Source organism: Rhynchophorus ferrugineus, unplaced genomic scaffold (assembly GCF_030347505.1).
Source record: "Rhynchophorus ferrugineus isolate W39M unplaced genomic scaffold, kcgeb_rfMv2 rfM4, whole genome shotgun sequence".
NCBI classification, from domain to species: domain Eukaryota; kingdom Metazoa; phylum Arthropoda; class Insecta; order Coleoptera; family Curculionidae; genus Rhynchophorus; species Rhynchophorus ferrugineus.
The window spans coordinates 40906472-40920670 of record NW_027472583.1 but is presented as its reverse complement, the minus strand read 5'-3'; the positions used below and the strand labels follow the sequence as shown (position 1 = coordinate 40920670).

General features: G+C 31.0%; 1 protein-coding gene and 1 non-coding gene across 2 annotated transcripts in view; both read right to left on the bottom strand.

The window, feature by feature from the left end:
• Nucleotides 1–14199, bottom strand: part of LOC143195952 (neuropeptide FF receptor 2) — a 282448-nt gene that overhangs the window by 259429 nt on the left and 8820 nt on the right. The gene's annotated exons all lie outside the window — the stretch shown is intronic.
• Nucleotides 10505–10608, bottom strand: LOC143196778 (U6 spliceosomal RNA). Its single transcript, XR_013005842.1, has one exon. It is a non-coding gene; the product is annotated as a U6 spliceosomal RNA (small nuclear RNA).

Genomic DNA, 14199 nt, shown 5'->3' with positions numbered 1-14199 from the left:
AAGGATTTCAGGAAATAGTTTTCATTTGCAGTTTGGACGTGAATAGGACAAGACTATGTCATTTTGTCTCCGTTAAACTTTTTCTAGTGGACTTTTATGAAGTCTTAAGTTTATACTAATAGAACAAATTGATAGTATATTGTCTATATTTTACATTAGTATCATGTAAGAAAATAATTTCGTTTTTATTGATTTTGATGGGTAATATGTCTCCAAAAATCTTTACTGAACTACGTAAGGTATATTTTTTAAAACTTTTTCTCTCTATTTCACTCTCAGTACTTTATTGTTTTTATATTACATCTTTAAATTAGGATAACCTATATTTATTTTCTCTCTCATTCATCTCACTTTCCGTTAGTATTAGGACTGCTGCTATATTCCCGGCTGTGTTCAACAAACTACTGAACAAGCGCCGATATGTAAATAAAAATAGTAGGCCCCCGTCCGACAACGATTGCTAATTTGTGATCTCAAGTACAAGTACTTCGTTTGAAAATATTAGTGCTGTCAAAATATTTAAACATATTCAACATAACATTATAGCAAACCTAGAACCTCGGCTTCTGAGTCATCTCTGTTGGAGTCAATGAGAAAATCCAACTAACAAAAATATATGTCGAGTTTCAACTTAATGATACAATGTAATCACTCCGAAATCCGATCCGACCTCCACTGTCTGGTTACCATAACAAGTCAATTGAAAAGTCCAAGGTCTGACAGATAGATGGCGCTACTAGAATTAAATCCGTATGTTTTTAGTTAGCCCCAACTCTCAGAAAACGTGTGTATAAATTTGACAGCTGTCGGATGATTAGCTCGTGAATTATAATATTTGGAGAATTGGAACTTTTGATATTGTGAAAAATATGGAAAAAAAGAAATTTTACGTGTTAATAAATATTGCCTGTTGAAGGGAAAAAATACAGTTGAAGCACAAACTTGACTTGATGCCGGGTTTCCGGACACTGCCCCAGGAAAATCCATAGTAGACGCCCAAAAGAGCTTGTTACAGTGGAAAACATTTAAAAAAATCCACAAACTGCTTTTGAATGACCATAAATTGAAATTGAATGAAATAGCAGACACTCTAAAGATATTAACTGAACGTCTACATCATATCATTCACGAATATTTGGGTATGAGAAAGCTCTGTGCAAAGGGGGCGTAGCGCGAGCTAACTTTTGACCAAAAACAACGACGAGTTGATGATATATATATAATATGATGAAATAATATATAAAGGTCTATATTGACATCGCCAGAGTCTAAATTAATAATTTATTTAATTAAAAACTTATTTTATATGCAAATTTAATATTCTCTTCCCAAACAGATATGCTCTAAAATTAATTTACTAATTGTATGTAACAGTTTTGTACTTATTGGTTTACATACTGGATTACTCGTTTCCATTTCCGTTTTATTTACAGTTTTGTATTTACCATATCATAAAATCTTTTGTATTCAAAAATGACAAGTACTGAAATTATTATTATAAGCTGGCAATCTGTATGCCAACTATGTTAATTAATCCTATTTTATATACCTCTTAAATTCAATGATCACAATTAATCTTATATATAAAAATGAATCGCAAAATGTGTTGGTAAGCGCATAACTCAACAACGCCTGGACCAATTTGGCCAAGTCTTTTTTTAAAATGTTCGTTGAAGTTCAAGGATGATTTTTACGGCGAGAAAAATTAGAATTATTGCTGGAAAAACCCTAAAAATAGCCATTTTCTTTTTCCCATACAAATGATTTGTAACTAAAACGTAGTCAATTTGAGCTTTATTGCTATGGTATAAAGTTCATATTAAATTACAAGCACTCACTGTTGTCTAAGCAATGTAGGTGTGTTCCTAACGTCAAAGATCATATCTATCAAAACAATGTGCGTGTGTGCGTTGGAGCAGAGAATACATAGTTGGAGGAGTTTAATGTCGCGTTCCGAAACTCGCGTTTCTTTTGTATTAGTTTCGGCACGCGAGATAAAATGCATCAGTTTCCACGTCATTACATCAGTCAAACAAAAATCGCGTTACCAACAGTGTTTTATTATTTTTAATATCCAAATTTTAAATAAATAAAACAATTCGTACGGCTTAAAAGGATTTGAGTTCAAGTCATATCAAATTTAAAAAAAAAAAGTTGTCTGTTACAGATGACTTTTGACAGATGACAGATGAATTGTCAACTGATGCACGAAACAAATTCGTATATCGTGTTTTGTGCAGAGTGTTTAGTTAGTTAGTATTTGTTTAGTTCGTGATTAGTGAAAAAATAATTTGTATTTGATATGCCTCCTATAAGACGAAGCAATTTAGGTAGAAGAACCAGAAATGCTATAAACCAAGCTAATTACCGATCTAATCGTACTGCACAAGAACGTGACGACGGAAATGAACGTGAAAGAATTCGGATATCACAAACGCGTGAAGCGCGAGCGCGACATTCAACTAATAATCGCGCAAGTTTGAATCGAGCTGCTTTCAGTTACGATGTGTCAATTGACTACAGTAACTACCAATGTGTTGTTATTGGTTCTATGAACTTGGTTTGCTCACACTGTAAGGCATTAAAATACAAAAACGAAGCCAATGGATTGTGTTGCGCAAATGGTAAAGTGAAATTGATACAATTGGATCCACCACCAGAACCATTGTACTCATTGGTTTCAGGAATAGGAACAGATTCTATACACTTTTTGACACATATCCAACAATATAACAATTGCTTTCAAATGACTTCATTTGGGGCAACAAATGCAGTTCGGGAAAATTTTATGCCAACTTTCAAGGTATGTATTATAGCAGTTACTCATAATTATTTTAGCGAACAAAATTTTCTGTCACCAAAGTTAAGATGTGTTACTAATCTTCAATTTCTTAATCATTACGAAATATATCACTTAGTCATCATATTATATGGTGATTCAGTTTCAGTGACACTTTTATTATATTTTATATTTGATAGATATTAGTTAAAACTAAATATACACTTTTTAAGATCAAATATTATTTAAGTTTGATCACTGACAATCCATTAATTTATACCACACCATAATATTTTTTTTATTTACAGATACAAGGGCAAATATATCACAGAGCAGGTTCACTGTTACCAGTGTCAGATAGCGACAACAAATTCCTGCAAATTTATTTTATGGGCAATTCACCACAAGAAATTGATCTGCGTTGTGCACATAACAATTTAGTAAAGAGGTTTATTGTAGAACAATTACAAACTTTATTTCATCAATACAATCAATTGATTATATTGTTTAAAACTGCCCTGGATCTGATGCCATCCGATAATCACAAAATTGTAATCAGAGCTGATAAAACACCTGCAGGTCAGCATAGAAGACGTTTTAATGCACCAACTATTGATGAAGTTGCTATCGTTGTAGTTGGAGAAAATTTGGAATCCCGTGATATTGTTTTACATCGTCGGAATGATCAATTTCAACGTATAAAGGAAACACACCGCTCATATGATGCACTGCAATATCCCATTATATTTTGGCAAGGTGAAGATGGCTACGATTTATCAATAAAAATGATAAATCCCATTACAGGTAACTAAAATATTAGTTTAGCTATGGCGATAATATCTCAGTCACTATATTATATATTTGAATGTTATTAAAACAAAATCTGTTACAGGTTCTGAAACCAACAAAAAAGTCAGTTCAATGAACTATTATTCATACCGCCTAATGATTCGGGAAAATGAAGATAATCACATATTGAAATGTCGGCGATTATATCACAAATATGTTGTTGACATGTATGTTAAAATTGAAACGGAGAGATTAACATTCATCAGGTTGAATCAAACCAAACTCCGATCTGAAGAGTATATTCACCTTCGAGATGCGATTAATACTGATGGAAATGCACAGAATGTCGGTCGGATGACTATTCTTCCAGCAACATACATCGGAAGCCCTCGGCATATGCACGAATATGCTCAAGATGCCATGTCGTATGTTCGTCATTATGGTACAGCAGATTTGTTCATCACATTTACATGCAATCCGCAATGGATAGAAATTAAGCAGGAGTTATTCCCTGGGCAATCACCCATTGATCTTCATGATATTACAGTCAGAGTCTTTAGACAAAAGTTGAAATCTTTAATGAATTTCATCGTAAAACATAATGTGTTTGGTGAGACACGCTGCTGGATGTATTCTGTGGAGTGGCAGAAACGAGGATTGCCACATGCACACATTTTGATTTGGTTGGTTGAAAAGATAAGGCCAAATGAAGTTGATGCAGTGATATCAGCTGAAATCCCTAATGTACAAGTAGATCCTGGATTGCATGAGGTAGTTTTCAAAAACATGATACATGGTCCCTGTGGAACTCTTAATCAAAATTCACCGTGTATGATGGATGGTAAATGTTCAAAACGATATCCACGGACATTAATATCGGAAACAATTACTGGTAATGACGGTTATCCATTGTATCGTCGCAGATCGACAGCAGACAATGGAAAATCAACAATTGTCAAATTAAATCAACAAGATATTGAAATAGATAATCGTTTGTTCATAATCGGATTGTTCCATATTCACCCATTTTATAAAAGACATTCAAAGCACACATCAATGTTGAATCTTGCCATTCAGTGAAATCGATTAAATACATTTGCAAATATGTAACCAAAGGGAGTGATATGGCTGTGATTGGAATTGGTGCAGAGAATTCTAATGATGAAGTTACCCAATACCAAATGGGCCGCTATGTCAGTAGTAATGAAGCAGTTTGGCGAATATTTTCTTTTCCTATTCATGAGAGACACCCTTCTGTTGTTCACTTAGCTGTGCATTTAGAAAACGGACAAAGAGTGTATTTTACAGCACAGAACGCAGTACAAAGAGCTGCTCAGCCACCATCTACTACATTAACCAGTTTTTTTAAGACATGCCAAAACGATGATTTCGCACAAACATTGCTATATTCTGAAATGCCAAAATATTATACCTGGAATCAATCCTCAAGGAGATTTATACGACGGAAACAAGGAAAACCAGTTCCAGGATATACAGATGTATATTCCACCGATGCGATTGGCCGGATTTATTCAGTACATCCAAGCAATGATGAATGTTTTTATTTACGACTGCTATTAGTCAATGTACGTGGCCCAACATCATTCCAACAGTTACGAACTGTTGATGGTGAATTGTGTGGATCCTACAGAGAAGCCTGTCAATGTTTGCAATTGCTTGAAAATGACGCTCATTGGGATCAAACTCTCAATGATGCTGTAATATCATCACACGCTCATCAAATACGAACATTATTTTCTATAATCATATCTACATGCTTCCCATCAAACCCAATTGATTTGTGGATGAAGTACAAAGATTATATGTGTGATGATATTTTGTATCAAAATATACAAATCAGTGAAGAAATTTACAATGAAGCATTGATTTCAATTGAGGACATGTGCTTGATAATGTCAAACAAACTATTAATTCAATTAGGCCTGACCGCGCCCAATCGTCCAATGCATGACGCTTTTAAACAAGAGTTGCATCGAGAAAGACTGTATGACAACGCTTTGAAAGAATTAATTCAAACAAATCTTCCACTGTTAAATGAACAACAGAAGTATGTATTTGAAACTCTTATGAAAGTAACAAATGATGAAACTGGAGGGATTTACTTCTTAGATGCACCTGGTGGTACAGGAAAAACTTTTTTGATTTCATTAATATTAGCAACAATTCGCTCACAAAATAAAATTGCACTTGCACTCGCTTCGTCGGGAATCGCAGCAACTTTGCTTGAAGGTGGTCGAACAGCCCATTCAGCACTAAAATTGCCATTAAATATGCAAAGCAATGAAACTCCAACCTGCAACGTTTCGAAGAACTCTGCAATGGCAAAGGTTTCAAACAGCTAATCAAACAAAAAACATCGTATACCACAAAGCACTACAATGATAATAATAATAATAATTATGATTCACATGATTAACAATAAAGCGATTACTTACTTTTCAATCCTTATATATGTTTTATTTCATTATTTTTTATTCACAACGCCCTATCACCAGGGTGATGGTTCTGTTCAGGAGAATTTTTTAAAATACGTAGGCACAAAAACTGCCACATTACAAATCTTTTTGACAGGACGAAGTCTGTCGGGTCAGCTAGTAACTTATAATATTATATAATCACATTATAATAAAATTCAAAATAATATAAAATTAAATTCAACCTTATTGGGTTATGTCAATATTCATTTCTGTATGGAATGATACAAACTAATAATACAAAACCATCGGCTCCTTATGAGGCTTTCATATTATTTTATGAAACTAGCATTAAAATGTAAGATATGACTAATAACCGAGCCCAAATATTCTCGCGCGATGTTGCCGCATATATCGGAGCTTATCCGTTGCGCGTTTTAGACCGTATATATTCCGAATCACTAAAAAAAAAACGGGGATTACAACCCGACCTCCGATTTCGGATCTCACTCTGTAAATCGGACCTCGGGGTATATATATATATATATATATATATATATATATATATATATATATATATATATATATATATATATATATATATATATATATATATACTCATTATATTCCTTTAATATCAATTTCCAAAGTGTAAAAAACATAAGTTACTCAATTGTGTAGGTTATTGTTTTTATACACATTCTAGAGACAAGTAACAATTTCGAAATTGTTTTATTGGTATATCCTCTGTTTTAATATACAAACAAGTATTGCCTCATTTATTATTCCATACTGTTGTTATATCTATGACATAAGAGTACAAGTAAGTAAAGTACAAGATAAGATTAACTTGATGGAGCCGAGGTATTATATCATACTCAACTTAGAAATTCCATAAAAATTCTCTTATTATACTCTGTAGGTCTTAAGCTATCTTCTTTATATTATTTATAGATTACCTAATGTCAAAACATTACTGTTAATTTAAAATATATCTTTTTATAAATGTCAATTTTAAACCATTTCTCATTACAATAAATTGGTTACAGAATATTACGCTTTCTTTCCTATAATTGCATAAATAATCCTGTGGAGTTGATATGGTGGGGTGGCAAAGAATTATTATAATAGACACGCTGCTCGAGAGAGATATATAATGAACAACCGCTCGGACTTGTGGAAACACTCTACGCAGTAGGTGTGGATGAATATCATCACACACCAGACAAAATTGACCAAGGGATTATTATTACATATACATATACAAACAAGTATTGCCTCATTTATTGTTTCATACTTATGTTATCTATGACATAAAAGTAAATAAAAATCATATATACTTATTCGATGCTCTAAAGTTGTTACAGTTCTGAAAATAAATTTACTTATGGTATTTTGTTTTATATAATGTTCAGTGTCGTAGTAATTTACATTTATTAATACTTTGTTGATAATTGAAACTTAATGAAAATTAGATTCAATTAAATGCTATTTAGAAAATATTCTTTAGTATAGATAGTTTTCATATATATTTTAATATGTTACTTAATATATTGTGGACAAATTTCGACCACAGGCGGATCACTAGTATATATAAAGATAGATTACCTTAAGACAAACAGCTTATTCTATTGGCTTAAGAGTACTTGAGTAAGATATTAGAGAGTTATTGTCGAATTTGTTAGAACGCATTAAGTCAAAAACATACATCTCTTTACCAGTTGAAAAAACTCTGTAGACGAACAAGATAAGATTAACTTGATGGAGCCGAGGCATTATATCATACTCAACTTAGAAATTCCATAAAAATTCTCTTATTATACTCTGTAGGTCTTAAGCTATCTTCTTTATATGATTTATAGATTACGTAATGTCAAAGCATCACTATTAATTTAAAATATATCTTTTTGTCAATGTCAATTTTAAACCATTTCTCATTACAATAAAATAAGCATAATAGAACCAAATGTTAGAAATAATATAACTGCCACAGAACAGTCCTCAATTATCGCCATTTGTGACAGGCACAATATATACACACGATAAATTTATTTTATTCCTACATTTTTTTTACATCCAAAGAATGAATGAATTTAGCTTCTAATTTATTCCTTATATTTAAATGAATCGAATCGAATACATCAAATTGTGCCATAATGTGATATATTTCCTCATAAAATATTAAAGAAGATAAATCATTTTAACACGAAAGAAATAGAATATGTAGGAATGTTTGAATAAACAAAAGAACTATTCAATCCGTTATTTATTAATTTATTTATAATATAACTATTTAATAATGGTCATAGAGAAACATCAAATTTGAGAGTTTTGTTTGTTTTATACGTTTGGTTGTAGAGATTCCATAATTAAATACTTAAAAAATAACTAATCAGAAATAAAACAACATATATAAACAACAAACTTATATTATATTATGACCTATTATAACATAATATGTTAAGACACATTAACTTACAGTATATACTAATTTCCATAAAGAGCATGAAAATAACTAAAATCATTTCAAATGGCACGTGTTAAACCTTAATACAACTAAAATATTAATCAGACTTAGGTGTAACATTCTTTTAAGAAAAGAAATAACGTGCTTTGTCGACATCGAGAACTTATTTAAGTTTTAACTCATATCGCACAAATAAAAGCTCCAAATTTAATTACTTCCTCTTTTGAGAAGAGTCGTAAGTAAAGAAATTGGAACATAATTGAAGGATAATTAAGTTGAACAACTTCTTGTCATTGTAAAGTTAGTGACTTATTGATGTGGAAACTTTATGAAGGTATTACCACTTACTAATTTAATCATTAAACAAGTTGTTGGTTTGCATCAATATTCAGTACTCATACAAAGTTTAGTTAAGGTAAAAATGGGTCAATAAAGGGCTGTTACGGTTTATACAGAATTATTTAAACTATTTATACACAAGTTTTAATATTATTGATTAATTAGCATTATTAATTACATTTGTCGTTATTACATTAACATTTTAATATAAAGCATTAAATTCTAAATTTTGGGATTTCTACTATATACTCTAATTACAGAAGCTGGCATTTAATTTTTATTGATATATATTCTAGAATTACTGAGTTACCGACTTCAGCAAGGTTAGGACATTTTACATCATAAGTATCTCCGGATTTGGCGCATGCGCATATTGAGCTCCATTTAATTTTAAAACAGAGAATAATCCAAGTTTGGTGAATGCGTACATGCAGCTTTATATACTTAATTTTTTTATCGTCATTATTAGATTTAATGTCGAATATATATATATATATATATATATATATATATATATATATATATATATATATATATATATATATATATATAATTCTATTTTTTTAACGTCATATTAAACATCATTATATTTTGTAAATAAATATACACAAATTTAATAAATAATAGATTTAATGTTGAAAATGTATATAAGGAGGAAAATAAACATAGAAAATTTCTTGAAATAACACATTTTATTTAAAAATTAGTGAGTAAAATTAAATAATAAAGATAATTTTTATATGACTTCCTATTTTAATAAAAACACCATATGTTATTTAAATTAATTTAATATTTGAACAATTAACAAAATCTCTAAGAACCGTAAAAAGAAACATTATGAATTGATTACCTCGAGCTTTCGATTAACCTATTATACATTTACTAACCTAAAATGAATGGATTATAGTACTTTTAAGCTGAAAGAAATCTCAGTCAATACATCATTATTTTTACAAAAATATAATTTATTTACTTATAGTCTTATATAATAATGCGTTGTATTTTCCTTGTCATTAAATTATTAGGGTGTCGCTGAGAGTGTTATATTTTGTTTGATCCAGGTCTACCTTTGTTAGCAAATTTAATTATTTCATAGTATCACTGTACACTGTTCTTGCATCTTAGCAAAATCATCTTAACAGGAATAAGTCATGGATTATTCAACTATGACCTAGTTTTAGTCCGGTATACGGATACACATTTCCTTGGTATGTCTTCTTTGTATGGTAGTTGGTAATAAGTTCTTTAAATCTCCAATAGATTGCTTTTATTCATTCTTCCATTTAAAAACATGTACAAAAATTGATTAAAATAATACATTCCTGTATCCTATAAGGTAGTCAGTATTTATTATCCTCTATGCCCTGGCTGTATGAACTAAACACATTTGTGACCAGACCAAAGATTCTTGAGGGAGCTCACGAAATCTGTGGCAATTATATAAAATGTCTAGTGATATCTGTCGGAATATCACTATGACAAGGTCATCGTATCTCTAGGAACCATCAGTGAATATGAAGAGATGATTCCTTTACTTTACGTCGCTAATCTGAGCAAACAAGTAACGAATGTGACTTTGAGAGTAGTGTTTACCCTTAGGGAGTGTTTCATAAATAGATTAATATTCTGTCTAGTCCATCTAATTATTTTAATTATTAGGAATGAAGACAGAGGCATGGGATAGATATATGCCAGATATATGTGGAAGTCTTTAGATATTGCGTGCCATCCTTGCGCAGGGGCCTTCCGAATAATCTCTGTTTCATTCTAAACTTAGTATACGTATCGCCGAAGGGAGCATAAACAGAATAAAGTATTGTGTTTAAGATCTAAGTTACACTTTTAGATAAAAGAGAATAATGTCAACAGTTCATTTGAACATTCACCCATTTTTATTCGAAACGTTCTACATATAATAAATGATAAAAGGAATCACGTAATAAAAGCCATCCAATGTCTACTTAAATTAATTTCAACATAACAATAAATATTTAGAAATTTTCCGATAGTCAAGTGTATTTACCTATACGTACTATAGATAATGCTGTGTTATGATGATATGTTTTTCCCAGTGAGTCGATAGGATTTTGCAAGGTAACAGTGCCAAAATATAAAATGATGATGGCCAAATGAGTAATTTATCCGATATGCCACATACAATATAATTATTAGTTGCAGCTAATAGATATGTTTTACGTATTGACGAACATTATGCCTGGTTGTTTTTACATTAATGAAATTTTCAGCGATATTTTTATTTTGATAATCTATGCAAAAATGAAATTTGGTATGGCTAAAGTTTATATCGATAAAGGATTTTTAAACCTTATGTTTTTGTGTAACATGCGCCACCAATAAATATATTCCAATAAAACGAAATCATATCTGAAAACTTTGTACTTGCCCTTGAAATTTGAGGTATTCCCTCGATTTGCCATCGATTACACCATTCGATCCTGATTGAGCTCCAACGGGACTACCTCGGAAGGGCGCTCTTTCCAATAAAGAAAAATTCAATTTTTTTAAATTTTGAAAATCACTTCATAAATGACGGAGAAATCGGTGAACATACATAAAAAATATAGAGTCGAATATAGAACCTCCTACTTATTTGAAGTCTGTTAAGAATCAAGGATAGTGTTCATTGATTCTTAAATTTTATATTTGAAAAGGATTAGAAATTGGAAAGTGAGTGGTTTATATATTATTTAACAAAGTATATAATTGTAAGCAGAGTAATTTAAGATTTTCAGTTACTTTCGGTTATACTCTTATTATTGGAATTATTAGAATTGTGGCAAGCTTGGATAAAAAAAATGATTAGGTGTAGTATGGTTATCTAAAGTTATGTTTGGTATTTCTTGTAAAGAAAACACATTAATATGTCCGTTTTAACCAAATATATATACAACTATGAAAGGAATTTCCGAAATATCCGAAAATTTCATCCCAACATAGAATAACAAAATTAGAGGATAACTAAAATCATCTGTTTTCGTTGCTTAGAACATATTTAGATTTTCGATTTGATTTGATGTCTGCTAAAGAAGGAGAAAGATGGTTTTAGCTTAAAGACTATTATTAATTGATATCACAACGTTAAAAATCAGTCGAATGAAACTAGTAGAACCAAAAATAGTAACTAAAAGTGACTGAAACAATCCATAGTAAATAGTAACAAAATCAGTCGAACCAAAATAGCGACTAACACAGTCGATAGTGAAAAGTAGTTTATTACTAAACAGTCGATATTTTATTTCAGTCGATAGTTCCCAACACTAAATAATAGTCGTTTTACTCTATTAAAAGAAAAATATGGGTAAGTTATGTTATTATACAGTGTGGTCAAATATCGACCATAGGGCAATCACTAGTTCTGATAATTAACCCAACGCACCACTTTTAGAACTGCTTGAATTAATAGTCGTTCTTTTAGTAACGAGAAATTTAGTTCACGAACACAAGGGCAGAGCTCTCAGCGAATAAAGCTAAAAAAACATGTAAACATATTCTATACAAAGTAGATGATAAAATGCGGTTAATCTTTCCTGAGGCCGTTTGACAATTTATAACAAAATTATAAGGTCTGGACCAATAAAGACTTTTTTCATGTTTTTTTCTTAAAAGCAAAAAGACCGCATTAATTAGAACACGGAGTCCTAAAAGGCGGCTGTCAGCCTGTTACTACCTGAAAAAGACGAACATAATTATTTGGCGAAATTGTGATAAAGCTATATGAAGTTATTAATGTTTGTTAAAATACTACTGATTCATTACATTATTAAAATATAACATTTTAGGCTATCTAAATATTTCTATCTAATATAAACATAATCCAGTCCAGTACATTTTTAAATTCATACGTTAGGTAACGATAATGATACAACAGTAAAGCTATTAAAATATTATTATCGATAAACAGGTTTGAAAAATTAATATTTTAAGAATATCTAATGATTTTATTGCTTATCCTTATTAAGATATAAAGGATTCGGCTATTAAAATAATATTTAATATAAGTATGAATCTTTTCTCCTACTTTCTATAAATTTGTCAGATGGTGGGTTTATTTTAACAATGTATGTAGACTTAAAAGTCGCTAAGAAAGGCCTAAAAATTGATTATTTGTAAAAAATCCAAATTTTATAAAATATCTAATGATATGAGGTGGGGTGAAAGTCCTGCTACCAATTAGATTGCGCGCCATCTTAGTTATGTGACGTTTAGCTCAGTCTCGCTTTAACTATTGTGTTGTGTAGATGTCCAAATTTTATTGTAGAATACGCCACTAGAACGAACAGAAATAGAGTCTGATGGCTCTCTGGGCAAATTGAAGATTCTTAAGAAACTATTTTATGTCGTCTAAATTGATAATGAGCAATGAAGCCGATTTTCAATTGTCAATTCAATTTCAATTGTCCCTATTTTTTTGAAAATGGCCAAGGTATTGCAGATACTGTTACTGCTAAACTGTACCAAGACATGATTAGAAATTTTCTTGTGCTTGAAATGGAAGACTGGAGGACATGTGATTTCAGCAAGATGGAACCACAGCACACACAGCTTGCTCAACAATTCAATTATCGAATGACGATTTTCCACAAAGACTAATTTTGCAAACTAGCCATTTAACATGGCCAGCTAGATCTCGAGACTTTTCCTTATGGTTTTGTTCAATTAAAAGTTTATGTAAATAAGTCCCAAACGATTCAGCATCTTAAAGACAATGCTCGTAAAGAAATTGAAGAAATTCGGCCTCAGATGATCCTGCAGCATGAAAAATGTCTTAAAATGAGCCATGAAAGTTTCATAGCGAATTGCGGTTACCATTCAGCCAATATATTTTTTCTATGTCTGTGTGTTATAAACAATGGTTTTGCCGATATCATCCCATTTACGTATGCACAACGGTGTTTAATAAATAATGGATTTAAAATATCATTACATAAACAAATGCGGAATTATTACAAAGAGTTAACACATTTCATAGATAAAAACTATTTAATTTTACTATAAAATTATTTAAAAATATATAATACAAGCTTTTAAAAGGTAAATGATATGAAGGCATATCATAATCATTTTTGTAAACATTAAATAGAATAGTCTAGTATATATATTGTTTGCCATTCACGATAGGCTCTGTCAGTTTCTCTCCCGAATGAATCGAACCATCTTCAAATCGAAAAATCCATTCCCTGGCCTCAGAAAGTTTCAACCCAGGTCCCTTTTTCGACAGTAGGTTTCAGTAGTCTTTACAAAACGGTATGGCTCTATTGAGAGCAGGTGTGGTACAAGGAAGTCTCTAAGAGACTACTTGCATAAATCCAGGAGCCTTACACAATGGCCAAGTCGAAGCAATATCAGCAAAGAATGTCGAGTATTCATTC